This window comes from Medicago sativa, chromosome 4, assembly GCF_051527215.1.
Source record: "Medicago sativa cultivar Bolivia chromosome 4, Bolivia_mono, whole genome shotgun sequence".
NCBI classification, from domain to species: domain Eukaryota; kingdom Viridiplantae; phylum Streptophyta; class Magnoliopsida; order Fabales; family Fabaceae; genus Medicago; species Medicago sativa.
The window spans coordinates 26,900,752-26,908,118 of NC_140752.1; the positions used below are offsets into that span (position 1 = coordinate 26,900,752).

General features: G+C 37.1%; 1 pseudogene; it reads left to right on the forward strand.

Moving 5' to 3' along the window:
- Positions 1 to 2,542: 2,542 nt before the first annotated feature.
- LOC146927375 (uncharacterized) lies at positions 2,543 to 6,329 on the forward strand (annotated as a pseudogene).
- Positions 6,330 to 7,367: the final 1,038 nt, after the last annotated feature.

Below are 7,367 nucleotides of genomic sequence, written 5' to 3' on the forward strand. Positions count from 1 at the left end.
GAAGATATCATCAACAGCTTGATTCCGCCAGAAGATTGTCATTAGTTAGGGTAAGGTGCATTTAAACTACAACATTTGTCTTACCTATGAAATGGGGTGATTCAAACTTGCCAAACGGCAAAGACTCAAGCATTTCGCTGGGCGTTAATGTTTTTCCTTTGAAAAGATTAAATTTTTGTTAGGCTTGCTTAGATGATGGTATTAAGTGTCAAGGAATGGACCTCATTTCCTTGGCACTTGAATACCATAATCTAAATCAAGCCTGACAAAAATTTATTCTTTTCAAAGGAAAGCATGAATGCCCAGCAAAATGCTTGAGTCATGTTGTTTGGCAAGTTTGAATTTACCCCATTTCAGAGGTAAGACAATTGTTGTAGTTGGAATGCACATTCCAACTACAACAATTGTCTTCCTTTGGATGGGGTCATTCAAACTAGTTAAATGGCAGGACACCGGCATTCGTCCGGGTGTGTTTTTGTTCCATTCTAAATGTTAATTTCTTGTTGGCTTCGTTTAAATGATGGTATCGAAGTGTCAAGGTCTGGACCTCATTCCGTTGGCACTTAGATACTATCATTTTAAACCAAGACCAACAAGAAGTTAACATTTGGAATGGAACAAAAGGACTTCTGGACGAATGCTGGAGTCCTGCTGTTTAGCTAGTTTGAATTGACCCCATTCAAAGGGTAAGATAATTGTTGTAGTTGGAAGGTACATTTCCGAATGTAATGTAATGATAGTTGACGTACATGTCTTTTACGTAATGTAATTATATGTAAATAAAATTGTCTAAGAATTAATGTTGTGTACTTATCGAATTTATTTATTCAATACGCCATTTTTATTTGAATTAATGTTGTGTACTTATTATAATTTACTTATTCGATACGCAATATTTATTCGAATTCACGTTAGATTTTATTCGAATTTTAATTATTTGAATTCACGTTAGATTTTATTCGGATTTTATTCGGATTTTATATAAATAAATGAAAATAAAAACTAAAATAAAGGAACACAAGTAATATATATAAAATCACATTTTATTAATATAATAATACATTTACAATGGGGTAAAACTAAATCTACTTCGTCGTACCAATAACATTAAAAATAACATCTTCGTCGTACATTTATTCCTTAATAGGTGAAGTCATCTTCGCCGTAAATTTATTGAGTGAGGATGAACCTGAGAAATACCAGACTCAATTTATTGACTGAGGATGAGCCTGAGAAATAACAGACTCACTTTAGTATTGACTAAGGATGAGCCTGAGAAATACCAGACTCACTTTAGTGAGTACATTAAGAAAGGAATCGAGGCAGATGATCTTGAGGAGCTTTACAAGAAGGTTTATGCTGCAATTCGTGTTGTTCCTCACTTGAATATATAACCAATGAACAAGTTCTGGTTGAGTTTCTTTGAGTACTGGACTATGACAAACAAACATTTTTTAGAAGAAAGAGTAAAGAAGTAAAGAGGAAATGAGAGTAAGGAGGAGAGAATGTGAGGAAATGTGAGAATGTGAGGGTTTTTATAGGGGAAAAATGTAGAAAAAATAGGTTGAATGAATGATGGAAAAAGAGGTTGAATTTAGAAAAAATAGGTTGAATGTTGAAAGAAAATAGGTTGAATGTGGAAAATATGTGTTGAATGAATGAAGAAAAAGAGGTTGAATGGTGAAAAGGACGGTGCATCCTAGAACGCACGTAGCAGCTGTTAACTGCCGCTGGAAGACTCCAGCGGTTGTTAACTGTCGGCGCATTAACCAGCGGCTGTTAACTGCCGCTGGGGGTAAAATGGTCATTTCCATGTGTCAATTGGAAGTATTCTATGTCAGAAAAGCAACCTTCTATTTTCTTTATACTAAGCCCAATCCAATAGCCCATCAACCCAATTAAAAAAAAAGAGCAAACTCTAATATTTTTTCATTATGCGCACACAACACAACAAAAGGCAAAAAAATGTTCACGCTCTATAAAATTTCTGACTCCGCCACTGTATCCAACCGAGATTATTCCAAGATTTAACTTTAATAAATTCTAAAAAACAAAATTGATAACTTGTTATGTAATGTCTGAGTTATATACCCCACCCTAATTATTCCAAGATTTGGCTTTAATAAAATCTAAAAAAGAAAATTGATAACTTTAATCACATCAACACGACATTATAATTAATATTAATATACTTTTTACATCCAATAACCTAGTAGTTAGAAATTCATTTTAAGGTGAATAAGTTCATCCAATAACCTAGCAGTTAGAAATTCATTTTAAGGTGAATAAGTGAATGTCCGGAGTTTGAACTTTGATCTTTGTATATTAATGCCAGGCTCGATTTTGGAGTAGTGCAAACAGCTCAACCAAGTCGGGCCTCCAAAATGCATGGACCTAAAAAAAATTAGACTATTACTTTTTCCACCCTGTTGCCTTCTAGCGCGCCCTGCGATTTTGACCAAAATACCCTTTGTCCGGATTATACAATCCAGAAAGAATTCGGATCCAATTATCCAAAATGATTAGCAAACCACCCTGATTCATGTGGCATTTGATACTTGGGCTTGGTGAGGGTGAAAGGTTATCCGGAAAACATAATCCGGCCACCATGGTTACATTCCGGAATAGAAATTTCGCACACCCTGCATTTAAACTGAGCGGGAAAAATAGTCGTTTATTTCTGGAAAACGAAATCCGGACAGCTTGGTTATATATAGTTCTCCAGAACCTAGCTAAAGCAGACCACCTTTATCACAAACACTCACTACACCTCCAAAAACTCACCATTTAGGGCGAAAACATGGTTTGGAGCAGCAATCTGGCCATCAAGGGAGGTTAACATCATCATTTTTGACTGAATGCAAAGGTAATGTGTATATAAATCTTCCCCCATTCGTTTTTTAGGCAATTTTCTTTTGATCACGTCATATGATCTGTACTGTACCATTTCGGAATATGCAATCTGCACTGAATTCATGTGTTTCGGATTGAGTAATCCAGACTGCACCAGTACAAAAACTGTGTTCATTGTCTGACTCTGCTTCGCACTGTTTTCAGTCATGGTTGTTCCAGTTGATGCCCCAAATGGTGATCCACCTCAGAATGAATCTCCTATTGTGTTGCCACTTCTTTTACTTGAAGATGCGCCTGATTTCGGAAATGCCAAATCCGAGAATCCCCACCACCACCACCAAAACTTGAAATTTATCTAGCGGTTCGAAAGTAGAGGATGCTCCTCCTCCTATTCCTCCTGTTGTACCACCTCCAGTTGTTGTTGTTTGTATTGACCAGCAAGAACATTTTACCACCAAACAGAAGTTTGCAACACGGAATGATTTGTTGGAGTGGGTTCGAGAGAAAGCTAGGAAGCTTGGTTTTTCCACTGTTATTGGTAAATCCGATAACGGTGGCAATGGAAGAAGCGCATTTGTTACTTTGATATGTGAAAGGGGAGGTTCATACACAGAGTACAAGAGAAAGAGTCGGCGTGAGATAGCTGGTTCGGTTAAATGCGGGTGTCCGTTTCGGCTGAGAGGTTACTTGTTGACTGGTGGTGATTGGAGCCTCAAAGTTGGTCATGGTGTACACAACCATGACATGACAGATGTGTTGAAAGGTCATAAAACCGCCGATTGTCTAAACCCAAATGAACGTGTTTACCTTTGAAGAGATGGTGGATTCAAACGTTCCTCCGAGGAAAATGCCTACCAACTTAAAGAAGAGGAACCGTACCACTTCAACTACCATCAAACACGTTTATAATGCTACTTACAGGTTTAGGCGGTCCATTAGGGGTACGAGGAATGGCATGCAACATCTCTTGAAGTCTTTGGTTGATAATAATTATGTTTATCATTGTAGGAATTATCCTGATTTTGAGGATGTCAGTGATGTTTTTTGGGCACATCCAGATTCTATCAAGTTATTTAACACGTTTTCCACTGTGCTTGTGTTGGATTTAACATACAAGACAAATAAGTATCATCTTCCATTGCTTGAGTTTGTCGGTAACACTTCTACCATGAAAACATTCTCTATTGCTTTTGCTTATATGATGTCTGAGAGGCAAGACAATGTTTATTGGGCTCTTGAGAGGTGTCGTGAGATGTTGCACTTCAAAGATCTCTATCCCAAAGTAGTTGTCACTGATCGGGACAATGCTTTGATCAATGCTGTGGAAAAGGTTTTCCCTAAAGCTACTACTTTGTTGTGCTCATATCACATTGGACAAAATGTGAGAGCAAAGTGTAAATTGGATTGCAAAGTGACGGATCTCAAAGGCAAGAATGGGCAAGCGATTAAGCCTGCTTCGGAGGTGAAGACTGTGATGGCTGCATGGATGGATATTGTGGACTCCGACACAAAGGAAACATATATTGATAATTGGACCCGGTTCAAAGTTCTATGCGCAAAATTTCCCAAGTTTTTGGAATATGTTGAAACGACAATTTTGGATCCGGTTAAGGAGAAGTTTGTGAGGTTTTGGGTTGTCAAAAACCTTCATATGGGGAATACTACAACAAACAGAGCTGAATCTGCATACGCTCGGTTGAAAAAGTATCTGAGTAGTAATATGGGTGATTTGAGTACAAACTAGCAATCCGTTCATAACATGCTAGAGTTGCAACATACCGCAATACATGCTTCATTTCAGACGAGCATAATAATGCTTGAATATAGGTTCAAAGGAAAGGTGTTGTGGTCTAATTTGATCCGGGACATTTCAAGGGAAGCTTTACATAATCTCATAGTGGAGTACAATAAAGCACTTGAAATTGGTACGAATAAATCAAAATGTGTTTGTTTGAGTTTGATCACTTACGGATTACCGTGTGCGTGTATGATTGGTTTAAAGATCAAGAACAGAACCACCCTTCGTTTGGATGAAATTCACACCCACTGGAAGAGGTTGAGGTTCGAGTACGAGGTTGACCCGAAGCTGTAAAAAAAGGAAGACATCTCTATATTGCCAGAATGGGATATTCTTCAGGTAATTTTTAAAAAAAAACTGTGTTACTTTAGGTTCTGCCCAGGATTTCTGTTTTAATTTCCTGTACTGGTGCAATCTGGATTTTATAATCCGGACCATGGTAATGAGTTCCTGATTATAAGGCTCATGCAAAGGGTGTATCGGGAAGTTCCGGATTTTAGATTCTGAATTCTATAATTGATTTCTGAAATTTAAAATCCAGATTGTATCAGTGCACAGACCAGAATGCATGTTTCTGCCTATTTTTCAACAACCGCTAGAATGACAGTTTTCTTACACATTGCAGGCTCGGTTCAAGGTCGCCGATTACAACATGAAGTTGCATTTGAAGGAACAATTCCGACAATTTGTTTTACCGGAAACCACCTATATGCGTCCACCGCCAAATAAGGTCACCACCAAAGAAGCTCCAAAGCAAGATAAGCAAAACATTCGATCAACAAGGAGGTCCCTTTCCCTATGGGAGATTGTTGACTCCCAGGACCAAGAAACACAAGGTTCACAGACACGGTCAACAGGGACGAGTAGAAAGAGTGCACGTAAAAGCAACATGTCTCTAGTCCTCCTAAGCCAACTCCAAAAAAATCCGAAGAAGCCAACACCCGTTGAAGTCCACATACCACACAAAGACCAAATCCCAATTTGGATGCATGGCTTTATTGAAAATGTTACGGATGTACCCGGTGATGGCCATTGTGGGTTCCGAGCAGTTGTGGTCCTACGTAACTTGACTGTTGATGATCACACAATAGTCCGGTACAACCTTTACAAAGAGCTTATCGGTAATGAAAATGCCTGTTATCGGAGGATGATTAATGATGATAGGCGATATAAAGAGGTCTTAGACGCTCTATCCTACGCCGATATTGGCAATGCACCACGGGATAAATGGATGACAATGCCGGATATGGGTTTCCTCATCGCACAGAAATTCAACCAAGCGGTTGTTGTGTTGTCCATTGGATTAGGGCGCTCGGCAACCTATTTCCCTCTATGTGGTCCACCGCCACCGCCAAGTATCTCTCCGTAGATGTGTCTAGCATATGTGAATGACAACCATTTTATGGCATTGAAATTGAAGGATGATTGTCCAATTCCTCCCACTTGCAACCTATGGAGACAACACCATCGAGAGGATGCAAACAGCTGGCCTGATAGATATGCCAGTCGGATGGTAGATTATAATGAGCTAAGTCGGAGGGCGGGTCAAGAGGTGGTAGAAGATGATGAAGAATTGTACATTATTGAAAATCTTGATCCCGATGAGAGGGTTGGTCTTGTTGATCTAGGTGTGAAGGTTGAAAATAAGGATAGTTCCATTGATCTTTCAGCGCCATAGATTAGATATATATAATTAGTTTAGTTGAAATGTATATCATTAGGTGAAATGTGTAATGATATCGATTCAACTCTTTTTTTGGTATAATGATATATATATATATATATATATATATATATATATATATATAATCATTTTTTGATATAATATTTAAGTTAATTGCCTTTTATACATACATATATAATGATTTATTGAAAAACAATGATAAAAACCACAATGACGTGCAAATCTGTTTTAGTTATGTGTACTGGTTGAATCCAGATTATACAATCCGGACATGTTCGGATTATATAATCCGGAAAGCTCCGAGGGTAATTTTGGAAAAAAATAGGGCGCACGAGGAAATGCATAGAGTGGGAAAAGTAATAGTCAAAAAAGTATAACCTAATACCCACACCCCACTCAAATAAAAAAAATAAAAAACATGTTTGGGCTTTCTTTCTTCGGTACGCGTTTGAGTTTCTTCTTCTCACTCAACACCTCTCTTTTACTTAATATTTTATATTTCGGTTCATGTTTAGAAGTTCTTCTGATTTTGATTTTTTAATGAAGCTTAGCTACATGAATTTTGTTATATGTTGCTTAATGCTTACTAGTAATTAATTTTTTAAATTTAAGTGTATGATTGCTAATTTTGTTGAATGTTGCAAATATATGGTTCTAATATAAGTTGAATGTTGAATGTCGAAATTTTTGTTATATGTTGAATGTTGAAAAATATAATTGCTAATTTTGTTATATATTGAACGTTGAACGTTGACAAATTTAGGTATATGTCGCTAATATATGCCTCCTAAATTTTTAGGTTCTACATTTTTTTCAGTCTTCCTCTATGCCTCCTAAATTGCTTCTTAAGATTAGAAAGTTTTAAAAAAAATTGCGTTTTTATTTTACTTAGACCGATTATACATTAAGAGTCAAGCCTCTTATTTCATAAGAACCGCACTGATTTGATCTATGTTAAGACTTTTCTCCATTAAAAAAGGATGTTATGTGTCACATCAAATATCTTACAAATTTCCTCAAAAATAAGAAAAA